Here is a 22,815-nt window from a genome sequence, read left to right as displayed (position 1 = left end):
TAAGGACTACCTAGTTGGGTAGGTAGGGTAGGAGTAGGGTTGCCAGGTCCCTCTTCGCCATTGACGAAAGGTTTTTGGGGCAGAGCCTGGGGAGGGACTTCAATGTTATAGAGTCCAATTGCTAAAGCAGCCATTTTCTCCAGGTAAACTGATCTCTATCGCCTGGAGATCAGTTGTAATAGCAGGAGATCTCCAGCTAGTACCTGGAGGTTGGCAACCCTAGGTAGGAGACAAGTGCTGAAGAGGGCAACCAAAATGAAGGAGTTGGAACACTTTTCCTATGAGGAAAGGCTAGAGTCAGTTTGAGTTTAGAAAAAAGGCAACTGGGAGGGAATATGATAAAGGTGGATAAAGTTATGCATGGGATGGGAAAAGTAGATATAATTTTTTCTCCTTCCTCCATAATACTAGAACTCAGGGACACCCAATAAAGTTCTTGGGCAGAAGGTTCAAGACTGATGGAAGGAAATACATCATTACTTAATGAGTAATTAAATAGTGGAATTCAAGTTGCCAACTTCCAGGTAGTAGCTGGAGATCTGCTATTCTGACTGATCTCCAGCTGATAGAGATCAGTTCCCCTGGAGAAAATGGCCGCTTTGGCAATTAGACTCTATGGTATTGAAGTCCCTCCCCTCCCCAAACCCCACCCTCCTCAGGCTCCACCCAAAAAACCTCTTGCTGGTGGCAAAGAGGGACCTGGCAACCCTATGTGGAATTCACTGTCAGTGGATGTGGTGATGGCTATGAGCATAAATGGCTTTAAGAGTGCTGGAATGCAGCATAAGGGGAAGGCATTCACTTCTGTGTCTCATTTATTGGCCCTCCAGGGTATTTAGTTGGCTGCTGTGTGAAACAGGATGCTGGACTATTCGGACCACTGGTTTGATCCAGCAGGGCTCATCTTATGTTTTGTTTCCTCCTTTTGAGTTTGATGGGAGTATTTAGAGGCATGCCATTTCTGTTGATCATATAAGATTATGCTGGCATCAGGTCAGAACTTTGGGTTTAGGGTGCCAACTAAGACTTGGCCTGGTCCCCTCACTGGCATCACAGAAACATTAAACCAGCATACCTCCAAAATATGACGTTGAGTAGCTATCATAAGCATCTCCAGCCAGGCCCTTACAATGATTACATCCTTCCCTTGTAGCATTTATTGCTAGGAAAACTACATTAAAGTCAAGCTGTTCTAAAATTTATTTCTGATGACCACATCTCCAGTTGGCATGAAAGGACCCCTACACAGCTGCCTTGATGTACCGCAGTTGAGCCAGGTTGTAGATATCTGGGGGCACAAACTTTGTCTGACTCTGCTTGAGGGAAAACTTTCCTCTCCTTTTAAAGACAGATTGCATTCTGTTGGTCTTTCCTCTATTTACATTTTGCTGCAAGACTTTTCATCTGTGGTCTCTTAATTATGTTACAGAATCCCCAACCAGCATTCCTTGTGGGTCTCTTGTTTTGCTTCAGAGTCAGTGCTAGGATTCCTTAAAGCAAACATCGGGGCAGATGTTGGTGATTCCTGTAACGCTGACTAATTTTCTCTGTGTTTTGCAATGAAATGGTTTGTGTGAACCTTAGAGCCCCAGTTTGAGTTCTGGGCCAGACAAACTGAAGGCTGGGTTTTGCAAGGAGGCCATTGAGCTGATGGCACAATAAAACAGACTTGTGTGGCCTCTGGAAATACACTTCCCATCTATTTTCTATCTCTGTACAACAAATCATTAAGGCTGCAGTCCTATGCACATTTACGTTTATTCTCATTGATGTCAATGTTCTTTTTAAGGTACAAAGACAGCAATTTAATGTCTTTAATGAGTACAGTATTAAATGGTTCCAATGCATCTCCATATGCAAAACTAATTCTAAATATCGTTGTGCACGTAGAATCAAAGCTTTGATAGTAAAACCATCACTTGAACTCTCATTGTGTTGGCTGTTTGTCCAAGTGCCCTGATCCCTTGCAGATATGTGGCTGAAACAAACTTCATCACCTCTCAAACTCAATCTGGATTTCATATCTTTTTCAAGAGGTGATGAGCTGTCATCTCACTAGTCACCTTTGATCTACCAGAGCATGTACACAAATGACCACACCCTTAACCATCCTCCCAAAAGATCCACCTGCTATCATCTTAGATTAGGGGTGGGGAACCTTTTTTCTGCCAAGGGCCATTTGGATATTTATAACATCATTCACTGGCCATACAAAATTATCAACTTAAAAATTAGCTGACCAAGCCCCAAGCAGGCAGCTGCCCCAGATGCCCCCCTTGCATGGGCAAGCAGGCAGGCATCCAACTGGTGGCGCACTCGCCCACCTGGTGGCATAGGATGGTCTGTTGCACCAGCTGGGCGTAACCGTTTAGCCGCACACCGGAGTTGCTCCTGCTCTGCATGGTTGGGGCCGGATTCTACAGCTGGCTCCTGCTACCTCCGCCTGCAGGGATGAAATGAGGACACACTGGCTAACCACCCCCACACATTCTGGCCCTGCCCCCTTTAACCCCTCCATTATCTCCCCTTCCGCCCCCAGCCCTCTTGTAGTACAGAGGGAATACGTTTCTCCATGGCCCAGGTGGGAAAGTTTCTTGGGCCTGACGTTCCCCACCCCTGCCTTAGATGCACACATCCTCAGACATCATCTAAAATGTCCATTTTCTGGCTTTCATTTCCTTCCTAATAGTAGAGTGGGTTTTTATATGTGTGAGTCTGTGCAGAGAAATCACACACCAGAATCCTCCCATATGGGATGATTAATGCCAGTGCTACCATAAAAGTGAAATAAGGGGGCAAAGTTACTGCAATCTCCTTTTGGTTTCCATGCAGAGCTTTCATTGGAATGGGAGTGGACAGGGTGGGCCTTTGTCCCTTGTCCCTGGCTCAAGAGGCTCTCTTTGTGAGAGAAAGGCAACCGACCTTTGGTAACATTCCCATTAACTCAACAATTTGAGCATGCAAAAAAATACCCAGGATTGTGGGACCCATAGGAAATAATAGCCATGCAGGTCAAGAAGGCTGCACTAAGGGATAAAATCGCCTTTCCCTTCCTCTTTCATCAGCACTGCCATTTCCCTTCCCCTCCCCCGGCATGTGGGGGACGGCTGAAACCCACCTCTCTTGTGCTTCAGTCCCAGTCTGAATGTGGCCCCCAATGCACCTGATTTCTCAACAAACAGAAATGCTGGAAACTCCATTTATGAAACTCCCAGAATCTCACATAGTTGAACCCTAATATAAACCATATAATGGGTGAATCCTTGATCCCCTAACTGTAGTGTAACCCAGTAGGTGGTAAGGCTGTTGCTGTGTGCAATAGCTGCATTTTAAGCATAGCGCCTTCATGGGTGAGGGATGAGGGGAAAAGAACAAATTACACTTAATGTCCATGTGCTTCTCTTTTTCTTTCCAGTAACATAATAAAAAAGGAGGGAGCTCAGAGGAATAAACATACATTATGTTTTTTTTAAAGCACAGTCTTAAACAATGAAGCCAAGTTTATGTGCATCTGATTTTTTTAAGGAAATTCAAAACCACTGAGCAAACAGTGAATCTAAACGGAACAAACCTGAGGCAGAATTATATTGACATTGCTTAACCGTGGCATACATGACTCAGAGCTGACTAAGCATGTAGTAGTTATCAGGAGCATTTAGAAATGTATTCCAATATTCAGAAATTCCTCCTTCTAGGTGGAATTCAAAGAAAAGCAGATAGTCATTGTCAGAGTATTTACAATCAAGGGACAGATCAGGAAATGTTAGACCCAAGATAAGAAGCAGTAGAAAAGAGCAAGAGTCCAGTAGCGCCTTAAAGACTAACAAAATTTCTGGCAGGGTATGAGCTTTCGTGGCTTCTTCAGATACCCTTCAGAAAGCTCATACCCTGCCGGATGTTTTGTTAGTCTTTAAGGTGCTACGGGACTCTTTTCTACTGCTAGTTACAGACTAACATGGCCACCCATCATGATCTATCTCCAGGATAAGAAGCAGTGTGATATATTACTGTGTTGCGCCACTCCCACCCCTTCCCATGTCATGCAACAGCTGTACTGCCTTAAGATCTAAAGAAGGAGTGAGCTGTTGTGTGAACAGCTCCTTCAGTGTCTGGCTGTAGACCCAAACTGCAGTTCTAGGCATGAAGTAAAGCGATGCCTGTTATCTATCAGAAGTGAACAGCTGGCATCGGGTCTCAAATCACACAGGGCTTACTCAGACATGGGACTGGAAGTTTGGATGTGTTTATGTCACCCAAACTGGTGTAAGTCAATGGATATACGTGGGTTCATCAAGTTTCAGGACAAAAGTCAAACCAGCGAGAAAGCTGTTGGGAGACCACTTGGCTCTACTTGGGGGCTTCATGGGTGAGTAAAGGCTGAGTTAGAATTTCAGTATGTGACCTGTCCCATAGAGCTTTCCATACCTGTTGAAAGTTGCAGCCAAGATGAAAAGCAAGAAAAGTAGGGACAGCAGTTATCTGCTCAAATTGGTACTAAAACTTCCAGATCTTGGGGCTCAAGGCAGTTAAGTTTTGCAGTAATAAACTTGCTTTATTCACACATTACATAATCATCCTTTGAGCTTGAAACAAACTCATATTTTGGTAAATCCCAGCAATGCATCACTTTTTGGATTCTTTGACAAAAATGTCACCAGGATTTCATCTACAAATCACTGGATTTTGGGTTATCATTACTCTCCAGAAATCATCCACCTTCTGGATTGTCTTGTTGACACGGGAAAATACAATTACGAATTAGAGTTATAGCAGAGCAATATGCACAGGCAGCCAAAGTTGGTATGGCCATATGTCTTTGAACCCCTTGAACTGAACCATCAGAAATATTGTACAATGTACACCTATAAACAAGCATCTCACATATTTGTGTGCATGTGAGTTAAGTGCCATCAAGTCGCTTCCGACTCATGGCGACCCGATGAATCAATGTCCTCCAAAACATCCTATCTTTAACAGCCTTGCTCAGGTCTTGCAAACTGAGGGTCGTGGCTTCCTTTACAGAGTCAATCCATCGACATACAACACTTTTATCCCTACCACATTTTTATCCCACCCTTCCTCCAAGGAGAGCAGGCTGGTGTACATTTCCCTAATTTATCACTTCTGTGTGTTTGAATCAAACACTGATGGTTCAGGTGGGCTTTTTAAAGGTGAGGAAACATGCCCAACTTACAGACAAGTTTCATCAAAATAATTAGACATCAATATATTAACATGCTGGAGCCTGTAGTTTTTATTTTCTAACTGCACCCCGGCTGGCTGAGGCTCATTCGATTGCTGCACAGCAGACTCATGAGTGACCAATGTTGAGTCATTTATTGCAAATCAGGAGATTGATAAGAGCTCTGGGCTTCATTGTGCAGTTGAGATATGCAGAGTTTAAAGGAAAGCACTTAGCTTCAATGTTCTTACCTCCACCCCCTCCCCCTCACAAGGACTTAGACCTTAATTACACAACAACTGACACCATTTACATGTCAGGAGATATTACAGTCAATTGGAACAATAAAAATTACAGGTGTAAACAGATGTAAAAGAAGCATCTAAAATTTGGCATAATTGCTGAATGTGAATTTTTGGAGAAAGAACATATTAATGGAAGAAGTAGGGCTCCTTGCATGTTAGAGAACCCCCCCCAAAAAACCCAAAATAGACAGATTTTGCATCCCTAATTTCCCCTTCTTCCATGGCATTCTCACAGCCACCCTGTAACTGTGGTTATGCTGAGAGTGACTGGCCCCAGGTCATCCAATGAGTTGAGCGAGAATTTATTCCCAGGTCTTCCATAGACCAAGACTCTTAATTACTACATCATGCTATCTCTTCATATGCCTGGTAGCTGCCGTGCATAGCAGCCCATTCTTTACCATGTGTGGTGTCTGGCTTCATCAACAAATGAACTAAACACATATTGAAAATATGGACTGATCTCTGAACTCTACCTCCCTTTTGGATATGTCACAGCCTTTAGCTGTTTCATACTAGAGACATTCTCCTTTCACTAATATAGGAACCATTCCAGGAGAAAACAAACATGGAATTTCTCTGCGATAACACAGCAGATGCTACTAGTCATTCTGATTCCCTGGTGTACATTTATTCTGTCAGTTTTAATGACATCTTTGCTTCCTGATGGGTCTTCAAACCAGCAGTGCAAGGCAGCATTTAATGTGAATGGTAATGTGAATAATGACTGTGATCTTAGTTAAGCCTTAATTGTACCCATCATGTAATCAATATTTCCAAGGGCATTAGGTCTCATGAGTACACCAAGAACATATGCCTTTTGAGTCAGATTCTCTATAGCCATTTCAAGTGTAAGCTTCCTCTTAAAAGTTGAATGCCTTCGGTCCATCAGTGGATGTAGCAGTTGCAAATATGAAATGTACCCTGCTTTTCTCTACCTTAAGGGGTCTCAAAGCAGCTTACAATCACAATCCCTTCCCCTCCCCACAACAGGGACCTTGTGAGGTAGGTGCGCTGAGAGAGTTCTGAGAGAACTGTGACTGGCCCAAGGTCACCCAGCAGGCTGCATGGGCAGGAGTGGGGAATCAAACTTGGTTCTCCAGATAAGAATCCGCTGGACTTGTGGAGGAGCAGGGAATCAAACCCAGTTTTCCAGATTAGAGTCTGTCACTCTTAACCACTATACCGTGCTGGCTCTCACATTCTTTCCTACATTTATCAACAGCACTATCAGCCTTAAGGTGGTAGTAATAATCTGTAAAGTAACTGTACAGGAATAACTGACCTACAAATAGGTCTAGCTGCCCTCTAGGCTACCTGAAAACAGGTTTGAATCCTGATGCTTTGTACTTTCTTGTGCTGACACCTGTCAACAGTCGTTCTACCTAGTACGTTTAACATATGAATGTTGTTGTCTCCGCATATGCAAAAGCAGCATAAGGACAGTCAAAATGTGGCTGGTCTATGGGACTTGCTGGTGGTGACTGTGGGGCATCTGTAATCCAAGTAAACCAGCAATTTGGGTACATGTGCAGCAGTGAGCAACAGCTATCCAATCAGCCACCATGCTGAATGCAGCCAATTGTGCAGATGCAGTATTGGAATATTGATCATTTTAAACTGTGAACAAATCATCAATGCCAATCACATTAGAATGCTTGATTCAACAGGAAATGGGCAATGCAAGCAAAGTAGGTTCAGTTTTTGAATGTCTCATTCATGAAAATAAAATACCCTCTCAATGTGCTCAAAGCCAGGGGCGATTAAGCTAGCAGATGCCAGTTTCCTTGTCAGACTTCATTGCTCTAGGTGAGGATTTAATGAAGGCTTTCCTGGCTCATAGCTCACAACTATGCTATTGCAGCTTTCTCACAACAGCATTTTCAGGATAAATATAGGCCTGTCAGGGAGGATGCTCACAACAAGAAAGCCAGTGTGGTGCAGTGGTTAGCATTGGCCAGGGACCTAGGAGACCCAGGCTCAAATCCCTTGTGCCATGGCATTCACTGGGTGACCATGTGCCAGTCACTACTCTTTCACTCTAAACTACTTCTCAGGGTTGATGGGGAAGCGAGACAAGAATCATGTATGCTGCTCTGATCTCCTTGGACGAAGGGTAAGATAACAATGTACTAGATAAATAAATGCAATGGTAAGATTGAGGTAAGCCTTGAGATGGATATATAAAGACGTGTGTTTAACTTCCTGAGTCTCTCTTGGTCAAATCCAGGCTATGTATGCTTGCTTCAATGACATCTGACCACCCTTAACTGCTGCAGTAGACGGCTATGTCCATGAGACCTGAAGAGGTCTTCTTTATGAAGAGGCAGTGAAGTACTGCAGCGGCTTTAGAGGTAGATAGAGAAGCAGCAAAATGCTTATTTGTTTTCAGTGTACTGTGCATTCATTTATATTATAAAAGCCCATCGTCAGCTGATTTTGTAAACAGCAGAAATCAGCCAAGGATATTAATGGATGTTTTGCTAACCACTGGCCCATAGTAGATGAAGCTGCAGCATCCCTTTCTGAACATGTAGGCTAACTTGGCATTTTCTTTATGCTTACATCTTAATTTCAGAAATGGCTAATTTATTTCAATTACAGCCCAAAATGTGGGACGAGGAAAGATTACAGCTAAATGTGTATCCAATTCAGTATAACCAAACATTGAATCCAAGAGTATAATTAAAACCAGGAACCAATTTGGAGGCACTTGGTTATTGAAGCAGTATCTCCACTTATACACAATTTTTAAAAATACCTAAAATAATTATAGCTATAAAATTGGCTAGGGAAATCAAGGTCACCTGACAGGTAGAAAGTTAGCTGGTGCAGCATTACCCATTAGACCAATCTACATATATGAACATATGAAGCTGCCTGAAGCCAGACCATTGGCCCACTTAACTCAGTCTTGACCACTCTGACTGGCAACGGCTCCCCAGGGTCTCGGGCAGCAAAAAATTATTTTACAGAACCTGCTATCTGAAATCCTTTTAAAACTGGAAGCGGTAGAGAAGACGAAGAAGAGTTAGTTTTTATATGCTGACTTTCTCTACCACTTAAGGAAGAATCAAACCGGCTTACAATCACTTTCTCTTCCCCTCCCCACAACAGACACCCTGTGAGGTAGGTGGGGCCAAGAGAGCTCTAAGAGAGCTGTGACTAGCCCAAGGTCAGTCAGCTGGCTTCATGTGAAGGAATGGGGAAACCAACCCGGTTCACCAGATTAGCATCCGCCGCTCATGTGGAGGAGTGGGGAATCAAACCCGGTTCTCCAGATCAGAGTCCCCCGCTCCAGAGGTGATGCCTGAGACCTCCTGTGCATGCCAAGCATGTGCCCTCCTGCAGATCCTGGCCCTTTCTTATAGGATGGGAAAAGTTACACCAATTATATTTCTGCCTACTACACCACCTTTAAAGATAGAGGTACCTTTAACTCTGCCTGTTTCGGTGGAGTTTTTATGTGTTTCAAACAGTCATGCTCCACATGTGGAAGATGCAGGAACTGGGAGCGAGGGTGGTGAGATTTTTTTAAACTATTTCTTTGGGGGCTGATCTCCTTAATTAGCATTCCATCTTAGAGGGGAGTGCAGGTACTCAAGAAGCAGGGGATAGGAAGTATAAGTGAAATGTGTGCATTCTCCCTCACACTTCCTCTTAACACTGCCAGTGTGATACCTGAGAGTGGAATTCAAATGTCAAGCTCATAACAAGATCAGCTCATGCATTTCACCATGTTCTACAGGAAGTACAAAAGGAAGAAGTACAGGTCACTCAACCTTCCTTTGCCCTAATTTCTTTTGGGTATTGTGTAGATTGTTCCATTTGCCCACTTTTGGCAAGTAATCCCCTGCCAAGCACCCAGTTCTCTGCTGGTGCTCAAAAGAACAGCAGAAGAAAATCAGAAAGTCATGGACACTTTGAAGTCACTTCTGGCTAAAACCTGGAAGTGATGTCACTGACATTTTAAGTTGTTGTCGATCTCTATGGTTTTTACCTAAGAGATTGGTGAAATCCTAGTGCAGCAGAGATGGCGCTTGGTGAAAGGACATCATCAACCTATCAATTTCACTTCAGACTAAAACCATTTTTTACCTTAGAGATCAGCAACATTGTAGAATGTAGGTGATGACAATTCTGGGTTTTAACTAAGTGGAGTCAACAAATCAACACTTTTTCCCAAGTCCCACCCTCCAAAGTCTTCTGGGAGTTCCAGGCATGCACCTGGCAACCCTAGTTATTCTGTGAAGCTGTCTCACCATCCCGTGACAATAATATTTTATTTATTCTTATATTCCTCTTTTCTGCCTGCAGACCCTCAAGGCAGTTTACAACAGAAGTAAATATAACAAGCTCATAACAATAATCTTACTTCACTAGCAGAAGTAATATTTAAACAGGGCTCCTTCTACTGATCTTAATGGATTAATATGAAAGTAAGCAACATAGGAGGAAAAACTGTATAACTGGAAATGAAAAGGGTTTTATTTTTAACATAGGGTTTGGGGGCAAGGGAGGTTTGCAAAGAAGACAAATTAATAAAGTGATTAAACAAATGTGTACCCCTTAATCATCTCAATGCAATATGTTTAAAATATTACAAGCAAAATCTACCAAGCTGACAAATGGTTAAACCATATTCTTTTACAACAAAGCACACAATTAATACTTTTTTAAAAGGCAAATTCACTCACAAGGGAGTACCCAGGCTGGGTCTGGGGTCCCTACCCTGTATAACAGTCAGACATGAGATGCAGGTTCTCCTCAGTTCCTGCACACCACAGTACCTGATTCAGATCAGGACTGTGGGTGTAGAGAAGGGGCTTCAGCCTTCCCCTGTCCATGATGTTTCCCAAACCTGAAACAGTCCAGGGGATGCTATTTGGTCTTTTAGGGAACCCCATGTGTTCCATGGGATGCACACAGGATTCCCCAACAGGCCAAATAGTGCCCCTAGAATATTTCAGGTCAGGGAAATGCCTCTGGGGGGATCTGAAGCCCCTTCTCCATGCATGCCATGGTATTGATCCAAATCAGGTTCCACGTGCTCAAGAACTGAGGAGAACCCAAAACCCACATCTGACTATTACACAGGGTGAGGACCCCAGACCTAACCTCTGTGCACCCTAATATATGAATCGTTGTCAGGGCTTACAAGAAGAATGCTGGAAGCAAAGCACCAACTCTGTAATGACTGCTTTGGTAGGAGAGGTAGTCATAGAAAGGCAACAACAGGCTCTCCAGTCAGCAAGCAGAAAACTCAGGCTAGAGGATCCATTGATCTGGAAGACCCAATCTTATATAGACTCCAGGGCTTGCACATATTCTTCAGTGTAAGTAACAAAGTCACAGGAATGCTTCTCATTACCAGGCATGGCCTCTCTACTAGGGCTGTTGATTCGGTTCGGCCCGAACTGAAAATCAGCCGAATTTCCCTTGATTTGGTGGTTTTTAGTTCGGGACGAACCGAACTAAAAAATGGAGGGCAACCGGGGGGGCGAATTCAGCGAGTTCGGGAGTTCTCGAATAAATCCGGCCAATTCGGGGCCGCCAGTAAGCAGCATAACCTTCAGTAAGCAGCATTCTCCTCCCCCGGCCAATCGGTGGCCAAGCTGGGTCTTCTTCTAGCCAATCAGTCAGGATTGAGTAGTGGAGGAATCAGCTGATGTGCGGCCCCGCCGGGGAAAGAGAGAGGGAAATCCTTGTGTGTGTGTGCGGAGGTGCTTGTGCACATTCGCTCCTTTCTGTGGCTGCAGGGGGCGCATTTTTTGGGGTACAGACCCCAAACTTTGAGGGGATATTCAGACAAGCCTTCTTAAGAGACCACCCAAGTTTTGTAAACATTGGGTCAGGGAGTCCCGAGATATGGGTTCCCCCCTTTTTCTTTCCATGGCTGCAGGGGGTGCATTTTTGGGGGTACAGACCCCAAACTTTCAGCGGAGCATCAGACAAGCCTTCTTAAGAAACCCCCCAAGTTTTGTAAACATTGGGTCAGGGAGTCCCGAGATATGGGCTCCACCCCTTTTTCCTCTCCCCCCTTTTCCATTTCCATGGCTGCAGGGGGCGCTTTTTGGGGGGTGCAGCCCCCAAACTTTTATCATAGCTTCAGACAATCCTTCTTAAGAGACCACCCAAGTTTTGTAAAGATGGGTTCAGTGGGGGCAGAAATATCGGCTCCCCCCTTTTCTCTTTCTGTGGCTGCAGGGGGCGCATTTTTGGGTGTGCCGACCCCAAACTTTGAGCGGAGTTTCAGACAAGTGTTCTTAAGAGACCACCCAAGTTTTGTGAACATTGGGTCAGGGGATCCCGAGATATGGGCTTTCCCCTTTCCCCTTTCCCCTATTGGGATGAATGGATTAGCCGATCCTGTGTGCATCTTCTTCAGAGCAAAATGTCCCGTGCCTAATTGGAATCATCTTGGATTACAAGTCCTCCCCAGCCCCTCCTGATGGAACAGAAGACAGCCACAGTAAGACCCCTTTGGGGCTTTAATCTATAATTTTTCTCCTGTGTATGTGTGTGTGGGGGGGGGGAAAGCAGAGTCTGTGTGTGTGTGGGGAGGGAGCAGTTTCTGTGGGTGGGGGGGAAGCCAAAGGGGGCTTTCGTCGGTTCTACCTGGGGTGTGTGTTCCCCCTCGAGTCTCTCGCTCCCTAGTTTGAGGAGGGAGGTTTCAGTTGTGTGTCTTCTGGTTTTCCCTGTTGCAAAGGTGTTGTTTTACAAGGTTGTGTTGCCTTGCAGTTGCTTTGCAAACGTCTCAGCTGTTGTCGGGGCTGGGAGCTTTGTGCGTGGGCGGCAAGCTCTGCTGAGAGATGCACATTAAGGGTGGGGGGACCCCTTTCAGGGCCCATATCTCAGCCCCCCCTGACCCAATCTTTACAAAACTTGGGGAGTCTTTCAATAAACGTCCTTTGAAGCTCTGCTGAAAGTTTGGGACCTCTAACCCCAAAAATGCCCCCCCAGAGCCGCGGAAAGGCGCGATTGTGTTTTTAATGGCTTTATTCGGCCGAATTTTTTTCCCGAACTTTGAATTCCCGCCGAATTGAACGGATCCGAAGTGGGGGAGTTCGGACTTCGGCATATCCCGAATCTAAACGGGCTGAATTCGGCCGAATCCGAACTATACCGAATTTTTTTTTACTTCAACAGCCCTACTCTCTACTCAGCCCCCAATTTGCGACCTGAACCAGGTTCAGGGCTCACAGAAAGCTGGAGCTTATCGTGCACAATATTTATACTGAGTCAATTCCAAATCACAAAAAGTAATGTATTTGCACAGGGACAGAGCAGATTCCCACCAACAAGCCATTATGCATTTCCTAACTTATCTAGACTGTGGTCTTGAAGGCAGTTCAATTTCTATGGCCATTCCATCTCTAGCCATCCTATATCAACGTATGAATTACTATTACACTTATTTCTTTAAGTTCTCCAATACATCTTTCCCACTCCATCATATTGCCCTTCCTCCCTTGCAAGTGTTGTCATCAGTTTCAGTCCTGTCCATATTTTTGTTCCAGCCTTTTTAGCAGCATAAAGTTAATGTAAATGGTACAGCTCAGTTTTCTTTGTGTGCATTGAGCTGAACTTGTTACCTGTTTGCTGTTTATAAATGGCAAAAAGTTCTTTGAAAAGTCACTGCAATACATCCTGTAGTTATCTTTTTCTTTAAAGGAACCAAGATCTCTTCCCTGTGACGAGGTCTTGGATCCCCTGGAGTGTTTCCACAGCAGAGCACTACTTCCTTGCCTCTCCTTCCTGCTGCAGCCCCCCCCCAATGCCCCCAAATGCTGTTTCTGTGGGGTTTCCTGTCCCCTGTGGAGCATATTTGTCAGCAGCGAGAGGGGGAAGATGAGAAAGTTATGCTGTGTAAGTGTTAATCCTTCTATCCGTGTGAGCACCCCAGTGGATCCAAGCCAATATCTTGTTTATCTAGCACACTGTTTTGATTTCTGATCAGACAAAACAGCAGTGGAATAAACTCAGCAGCAGTTCCAGGGGAAATCTATCTATCAACTTGCGTTTGGCAAGACAGGTCACGCAAAGCCTCAGCACAACAAAGAAGGAGGCCAATCCTCATGCAAAGATTTGGCTGCTACAGCTAAGGACCGCAGTGTCTAATGATGTAAATGACTGAAGATGATGGGAAACATTGTGCAGTGGCTTTAGCTACTGTTGATTTCTTAATTGATAATTTTGGGAATGTGCTGCTTATGCTGTAATGGGATAGAGGCAAAAGACTTCAGTGGTAGCTCATCGGAGGTTATTTGGCTGCTCTTCAAAGATCAGGCACCACAGCCATGAGCAGAATAGTGCACAAGGGTGACATTCTGAAAAGAGGCAAATGGGCTCAGCATTACACGTCATTGAAGATCAGTAGGAAGAAACTATACAGATATAGGGATGTGCATTCATAAACAAAGGGGGAAAAATCATTTGTTGAGTTCACTGGAATAATGAATGTGAAGGAAATAACAAGGAATGAACTAATGCCATTCATTTTATTTGGTTAATTCTCTTTCTTGTGCCTGGCAGTCTGGTTTACAGAGTTGATGAAAAGTGCAGAGGAAGGGGATAATCAAAGTCAAACAGACATGCACCAGAAGAGCATTGTGCTGCTATATCTTCCTTTCCATTTTGTTTTGAGAGATAACTGCTGGTTTAGGCTGCTTCCACAACCAAGGATTTCCTACGTTTCAACCATTTGACTGGCCCTTTTTTCATGTTTCCACATGATGTCAATCCGCTGTTGTGCACACATGGTTAACAGCCCATTCTTTCTTCACAGATGGGTTTGGCATGAATAACAGGGGAAGGTGTAAAACTGGTTGATTACATAAATAATGTAAAGTTGAATACATTATTGTGTGTGGAGGACTTTCATTCATAGGGTCGCCATGAGTCGGAAGCGACTTGACGGCACTTAACACACACACAAATTAAATAAAATTCAGTAAACAAAACTGGGAACACCAGCAACAAAAAGGATAACACTAAGAGGCTCAAAATAACATGAAAACTAAACGAAATAAAAAAAGGGGCATATATACATCCCTAACACTGATTAAAACACACCGTTAATAATCAGAAACCTTGAACTACATGAAACAATCTTTTGACTACACTATATATTCCACTTCCGATAGGGTCTTCAGGGGCAGCTGTGTTGCTCACACTTAGAACAGAAGTGTAATATGTAGCTGTAGCGTAAGCAAATAACCTGACATGAGATCTTTTTATCTCAATTTAGCAGCATTCCATTGGAGAGACTACCTAAACTGACACACACAAGTACTTACTATGCATGCTGAGAATTGAAGGGGGCAAGATATGGAATAAAAATAAAAGCTTTATGCACATTCTGGAAAGGTTTTGCTAAGTTTGTTTGTTCATAATACACATGTAGGGATCAGGTGGTATGCTGGCTATTGGGCTGAATGTAGTGGATGTGGGAAACCCAGGTCAAAATCCCTGCTTAGTAATGAAGTTGAGGGCCAAACTATATGATAGGCTTGGCCAGGAGTCAGGTTGGTAAAACCCCAACCCAACTCATTTTCTCCTCAGCCACATGGCAGCTGTGAGGAACTTAATTCTCTAAGTACCACAGAGTCTGATTTGGATTGGGGCATCAGCATTCTCCCATACTATTTGCCTGAGTTGAAATGGCTTGGGAGCATTTACAAGGCAAACTTGGGAGACTTCTTTTCTGTATTCATGCCTCCATTAGCACACAGTTTTGTCCTTGATAATTCCAGCCAATGCATAAAGGTCATTTATGCATGGTTGCTTTAACCCCCTTTATTCCTCATTTCAGCCAGGATCAAAGTAACCTGGGTTGGGGGAAACTGTATGCATTGGCCGGAATTATCAGGGACAAAACTGTGTGCTAACAGAGGCATGAACACAGAAAAGCAGTCTCCCAAGTTCAAATCAAGTCCCACCCCTTTAAATGCTGCTCTGTAATTGGCTGACTTGCAGTACTCACCCTGAGAGAAGATTTCCTTCCCCCCAGACCCAACTGCTGCATAAAAAAGCATTTTAAGAACAAAAAACAAAAAAACCCTGAGCAATCTGAAAGAAGGCTGGGGGAGAAATCCAAGCCTCGTTTTTAAAAAGCCTTTCTTTTGCTCAGAAAGAGCTCCGGGGTAGCAGGAAGCACTTGAATCTCTGCCTCTTTACACACTGCTTTGTGATTGGCTGTGAGAGAAGGCAATCTTCTGTGCTTCCCCTGTTTGGCAATGTTAATGTAATACTGAAAATTAGTTGCTACTTGATAAGAAAAAGATGCTTCCCCTGAATCATTGACAGAACAACTTGGAAAGAACATGGTGTTGGGTTTAGCAAGGTAGTGTGCTCACATGCAGAGCAAAAGTTCAAACAATGAACAGGTGCGTTCTGTTTGGCTGTCGGTAATGTCTCTGCTAAGCAAGTCATCACTGCTGTTTGTACTGTAATAAAGCCTTTCTCACCTATGCGGCCAGTTCCACAAGTGTTCACCCTTCTAAACAAATCAGGCAATTGCTGCAGACTCCAGGTGGAACATTCCTGCTGTGCACCTGAATGCATCTGTCACTACCCATCAAAACAGCTCAACGGTTTCTGCAGAGTGTTTGAATAATGCTACATGGCAGGTGAACAAGGGCTGTTGAAATCAGCACCATGAGGGTTAATGCTCAGGTGCTGACTTTTAGTGGGGAGTGCAGAATACAAATGGTATGTGGCACAACGTGGAAGCCCCATCCCCCACAGCAGTGGCTATAAGCAGTGTCATTTTCTTTTATGGGCTGCTACGTAGGCCAAAGGTCAAGCCATTACACAGTAATCTTCAGAGCCAGTCATTTACGGAAATGGAGCTTTTGCAAATTCAAGCACAAAGTCATCGATTCGCTTTAGACCTTGCATGTTTTCCTGCTGTGAGATTGTGGACCTGGCAGGACATCTTTGTCTGCAAGGAATGGCTTCCATTTGGGCTTTCAAAGTGCTTTGCTGCTTGGCAAGTACTAGGGCAGCAATTTTTTTTATTGTTTCCTCCTTATTCTCGCTCTCTCTCTTTCTCTCTCTCTCTGAATTGAAAAGGGATGGCGAACATATACAAATGTGCTCCAGGGGAAAAGAGCGGCAATCTGGAGAAAACAAATCACTACATAATCCATCCTCACTGTGGTTTCCCCATTTGTCATTTACAAGTTTGACTATTGTTTGTGTTACAGCAGCTCCTACAGGCAGGCTCCACCATCTTAGGTATGCATTTTCGGGGAGGTGCAGGCTGTCTTTTCTCCAAGGAATTTACAATAAGAGAAGGAGATGGGATCAGGGAATCAAAGCAAAGTTAAAGATCAGAATCTGTTCGATCGAGAGTTGGCAAAGAAGGGCAGCACTGTTGATCTTACACTATAGGGCAAGGTCGTATAGGTGAAAGCAGTCTCTCAGATGTATTGGTTCAAGGCCATTTAAAGTTTTAAAAGTCAACAGCAGCATTTTGACTTGAAAACAGAAGCAAGTGTACTTAATGTACATTTTTCTGAACCATTTTTAAAGGCAGCCCCATATAAAACTGATTACAGTAGTCTAACTTAGATAGTACCAGGGAAAATAGTTTGGCCTACATTTTCCACAATGCCATGCAGAGAGCATATGACTCTTAATCCACTTTATAGGGCAGATACAGCCTGAATTCAGCAGGGTTTTTTTCCCCCAGACTAGAAAGCAAACAGTTAAGTACAAATGCACTTTCAATAAAATTAGACCCCTGGAATCAAGCCTGTGGTTTCCAGTAACATAAGAAACGCTGTGCTGCTATTGTAAATGAAAGCCAAATACTGAAGGTTAGGAGGCTTGCTCATTGCTAAGGACGAGGTGGACTCTGTTCTCTTGGAAGCAGGCTCTACAATGACTGGATCGCTGTGGTTGACAGCACATTGTTGAAAGACAGTTTAGCAGCCCATTTCAAGGCATTCATGTCCGGGACAAGGAGAGGAGATACGCCTTTTGCCCTATTCATACAAAGCCCACCAAAATATGATGGAGTATGAGAGGAAGGAAGGTTAACTGGGCTGTCAGGAGAGCTGATGCCTGTGCCCGAGATCTCCAGAGGAAGTAAGCATTAGTGCTGGGGTTACAGAAAGGGTTAAATGGCAGCATTGATTGATTGTCACACTGTGCTCAATTCCTGTTAGCAAGAATATTCCTGTCAGCAAGGATAGTGCTAAAATGCTTCGATAAATGGAGTGATGGACCACACACTGGACTGTGATTATGACAGTACTAAAACGGGGGGGGGGGGGACACACACGACGTTTTGAGCATTTCTTCGCTAACTCATGCACAAAAACCATGCATCAGATGATTTTTCACCCCCTTTGAAAAATGGTGTGAAATGGTTGGCTACGGAGCAAGTGTCAGAGAGAGAAGGAACACAGCTCTGTTGCCAAGGTAATGGGGCTGATGCCTCTTGGCTTAGTTGTTTGGGCAGAATGTGGATGGAAAATAGGAACAGTTGATGGGCATCCCGATCCTCACTCTGCTTCAAGGGGTCATGCGTAAAGTATGTTTGCACAGATCAGACAAGAATCTTACCAGGTAAGCCCTGGCAGGCAATGAAAATGTCAAGATAGCATGACAAGGCAGGGAGCATTGACCTGGTTTTCTGGGCAACAAGGATATGGTATCAATTTCCTCCCAACGGGTGAGCGGCTTTGTTTGCCTTTTGTGATGTCATCACATAGTCACATCTTGCTTGTAATGTGGTGCTGTGGTGGTGCTATCATATTCCGTATGTGATTCCTGATTGGCTGGAATTACTCAAGAAAGAGTCCCTTCCACCTAAGAACAATGGTGCCAAAGCAGCAGCAGATCAGGGAAGTAAAAGCTGAAAACAGGTATAGAAAGGATTAGAATTCATGAAAGGTAAGGATTTTTGATGAAGATTTTCACATGCTGTAACACAGCAGTGTTCTTAATGAAAACTGAACCTCATGGAAATTCAGAAAAACACCAGTTGTAAACATTTCTGACTGATGACAAGTCTCTTAATGCTCAGTCATGAGTTGCTTCCACATGATGGAGGGGTCCAATGGGGTCATGTTGCTGGCACAATTGTTTTCAATTCACACTTGCAACAGAGATTCTAGATGCAGCATCCCCACCACCACCAGGCCATTTCCACACTAATTATTTGTAACGTTTAATGAAACATCTTATCCTTTTGTGTACCATCCCCCCCGTTTGGTCTCAGAAATGCTTTCCAAGTGTTTAACCATCATGTTTGGTGGGGAGAGAGGGCCTTTTCCATGGCAACCCCACAATTATGGAACAATCTCCCCAGGGCAGCATGCTTGGCCCACTCATTGTTGATCTTCAGGAGGCAGGGGGTTTCCGCATTAATTATTTGTAATGTTTAATGAAACGTCTTATCTTTTTGTGTCTGCACCATTCCCCCCTCCCCGGGGTTTGGTCTCAGAAATGTTTTCAAAGTATTTAACTATTGTGTTTTTGACAAATGCTTATATGACGGTGTATTTATTTACTCCATTTTAAAGACAATCATCCTCGGAGGAAGGACAATCTGGAGACGCTTGCTTTCTCCGCCCCTCCATTGGCAACACCCACTGCATTGCCTGTCTCCTCCTGTCCCCTCCCCTCTCCTTCCACCAATCATTTTCTTTACTTGTTTTTTTTTCTAACCTGCAGTCACAGCTCTTAGAGCTCTCTCAGCCCCACCTACCTCACAAGGTGTCTGTTGTGGGGAGGGGAAAGGAAGGTGATTGTAAGCTGGTTTGATTCTCCCTTAAGTGGTAGATAAAGTCGGCATGTAAAAATCAACTCTTCTTCTTCTACTACTCAGGGTAACACTATTGGGGGTGGCTACAGTAGCTATTTTTCAGCAAATGCCACCAAAATTGTGGCAGAGGTAGTGCTGCCTGTCCACTAAAGACCCCCTAAGTTTCAACTGAATTGGACAACAGGGTCCAATTCCATGGGCCCCTGAACAAGGTGCCCCCAGCCATCCTCCGTTGTTTCTTATGGGGGGTATTCCGTGCTTTCTCAAGGCAAAGTATAGCCAAACACACAACAGCAGGCAACCATTGGTCAAAAGTCTTCAAATACAAAAAGCACCAACAAACCAACAAAACCAACATCAAACCAGAGAATCTCAGCAGAGCCAATGTGACAAGCCCAACACATCCAATGTCAAACCAGATGATTCAATCCAAACCAACTGAAGCAAAGGAAGGGACATGATTCCTAGCCCAGCAGAACCAATATCAAATCAGAGAATCCTGGCATTTGCTTATGAGAACTACTCTGCCTCCCTTCCCCCTCCCTCCTTTTGCCTGGAATATCTGCAAAAAGCAAAAACAAAACAAAAAAAACCAACCCCAAGTTTTGGGCTTTAAAATGCCTGTCCTGGATGTTCCTAAATCTTTCTGAGAGTATTTGGGAGTGGGATACTACTATTGCCAAGATTCCCAAATCATGATCCAGATCCCTATATATAATATATACCAATAAGGTATTCTTCAGTTACACATTTGGACCAGATATATCCAAGTGCACATCCCTAGTTAAGAATCAACCCCTTAAATAAAAGTCTTGGTGAATAGAAATGTTTTTGCCTGGCATCTACAGAAGGATTTGCCGAATGGCTTTAATAGCATAGAGAAGATACATGAACATTTTCATGAAAAGGAGGAATGTGTTGACTGTTATACTGCTTGGAAATGAGTAGACTATAAACAGCTTTTTTGCTTCTTCCCTGCAGGAGTGGATTTGTTGTTACTTACATTTCATGTTGATTTTGGTTAGCATCTTCAGTGAGGTTATTTGTGGTAGCTGACCATGAAAATTCTTTTCTGGTTTTCCTTTCTGACACAAGGGTTGTTTCTTCTCTACAGTGCAATCCTATGCAGAGTTACTCCATTGAAGTTAATGAAGTTAATGAACTTAGACTGCAGTAACTCTGGATTAGATTGTACTGTCAGACTTGGGCCGGCCAATTCAGATCCACAGCACCCAGCGGTGGCGCAGCCACGCTGCCTCCCCAGAGGCTTCCCAGCTGCCAAAAAGGGATTTTAAAAAACAGAGGCAAATCCCCCATGGCCTACAATGGGGCTGTGCCACCAGAAAAGGCGGTGCAGCACTGCCACAGCACGAGGGGCATTCCTGAGGCAAAAGGGATGAGGAAGCTGCCTAATGGCAGCTCCTCCCCCAGGAATGCCCTAGGAATGTCCCCACCCCACGCCAGCGTGGCTGCACTGGCAGGGCGGGGAGTAGCTACTCGACGCTGGCATGTATGCCCCCAATGCTGGCGTAGGTGCTTCCTTATAAGGTGGCACCTACACCGGCGCGGGGTAACATCAGCTCCTAAGGAGCTCTGCCCCCCCCCTCAGGAATGGGCTCTTACTTAGTTATGTTGCACTCCTTTTATTTGACAGCAGTTTGAAAGGTAGAATAGTAAACTACTGAAACTCACATCCAATTCATACATACTGTTTCCATTTCCCTGTAGTCAAGTCCATGGTCACATCTGCCACCAGCAAGCAAATGGGGTTGTGGGTCACCACATCTTCCAGGGGAGGGATGGAGAAGAGTCTTTGACCCAGGAGGTTACTGGTGGCAGGTATTATTATCTACGGCAGTGTAGAACCCCCAGGCATGTGGAAAATGTTTATGTTTATTACTGGATGTTTTAAATACTGTTTATTATATGTCTTCTGTGTATGGTATTGTACTGTGTTGTTGGAAGCCGCCCTGGGACCAGCAGTGCCAGGGAGAGCAGGGTACAAATTGAATAATAAATAAAAAATAAATATATTTTTTTAAATCTAAGCAATTTTGAGGAATGGTAAATGAGTTCTGAGAGGAGCTGCAAAATGTCTTGGAAAGGATGGGATTCAAACATCACTTGGAATTCATCTGTTATCACTAGCCACGGTGATAGATATGAGGGACATGCGGTTGGATATTAACTAATCAAAACCCAATTTAATGTACCTCATTTTAATATTATTAATTGAATTCAAATTCAGGAAGCAACAACTCTCATTAATAATTGGGAAAGTTTGTTCATCCTTGGTCCTCAAGCATCTGACTGAGGCAGTCAATCAGTTTGATGGCAACAGCAAGAACTGGAGGGAGGAGGAATGAACCAGAAGATGTGGGAGAAATGTCCAACCAACAGAGTATACTGATCTTGCCACCAAAAAGATGGCACAGTTTCTGGGAAGGGTTTTTTGGATACTGGAGAAGCAGCACCAATTGTCTGCTTATCGTGTATTTTCTCAGAGAGATTGTACATTTATGGGTTCTTCTGTAGCACTGCACACTTTGCTATTGTAATTGCTGTTATGTGACTGAATTGTGTGTAAAAGAGTGGGGCTCCCAAGACTCAGTTCACCCTTTTCTGAAATGTTGCTGTTACAGGCTTTGACATATTAGAGCACATGAACTATGGTATTAGTGTTGTACATATGCAGAATTATTCAGTATAAAACCCAATTACACATATAAACTGAAAACCATGCAGTTTCCTTTTAAAAGGAAAGAGGGCCTGGATATTCTTTACCAGAGGCTTATGCTTCTATTAAAGGTTTCAGTAAGTAACTAGCAGCACATTCTGTCTTTTTTCTATGACCTTTCCCAGCCTTTTCAATGGCTAACAAGAAACTGTTATCCGCTCTTTCTATAAATTTTGAGTTACAGAACAGAGTGCTTGATTCTTGCTTTTCCAATGACTTTAAGTGCAGAAATGTTATCCATGCCAAGGGTATATGATGCTGACTATGCTGTAATGATGTAATGTAAACAATAATTGTATTTTATGATTTAAACATGAAAACATGATGCCATAACTTAATGAATGGGTTCAATCTCAATGTATTTTTCTGGAGATGAGAATGATGTTAAAATTGATTATATAGAGTGATAACAAAGCTCAAAACTGATTGTTTAAAGTTTAGCAAAATAGCCTGGTGAAAGAGGAAGTTCTTATTTGGTAATACAATAAGAGGCCACTGAGCATGTGCAGTAAAAATGAGAATTGCTCGATTGTCAAAGTCAGCCTCTTTGAAGGTGACTGAAACAGTATAAATACAGGCAAGGAGAGGGCTAGTACTTCAGACCTCTCTCAGTCAGAGGGTCTCAGAAGATGGTGTTGGTATGTATGGCTTTACAATTATATTATTCTTGAGTGTGAATTAGATACTTTGAACTAAATCAGACTTCTTTAACTGTTATATCTTAAGTGTTGGATTTTAAAACTAAATAGTATGTAGAACTTGCTTGCTTTACTGTATACATTGTTACTGAATATTAAGACTTTGTAATACT

This window comes from Euleptes europaea, chromosome 1, assembly GCF_029931775.1.
Source record: "Euleptes europaea isolate rEulEur1 chromosome 1, rEulEur1.hap1, whole genome shotgun sequence".
Taxonomy (NCBI): Eukaryota; Metazoa; Chordata; class Lepidosauria; order Squamata; family Sphaerodactylidae; genus Euleptes; species Euleptes europaea.
Note: the sequence above shows the minus strand (reverse complement) of the source record.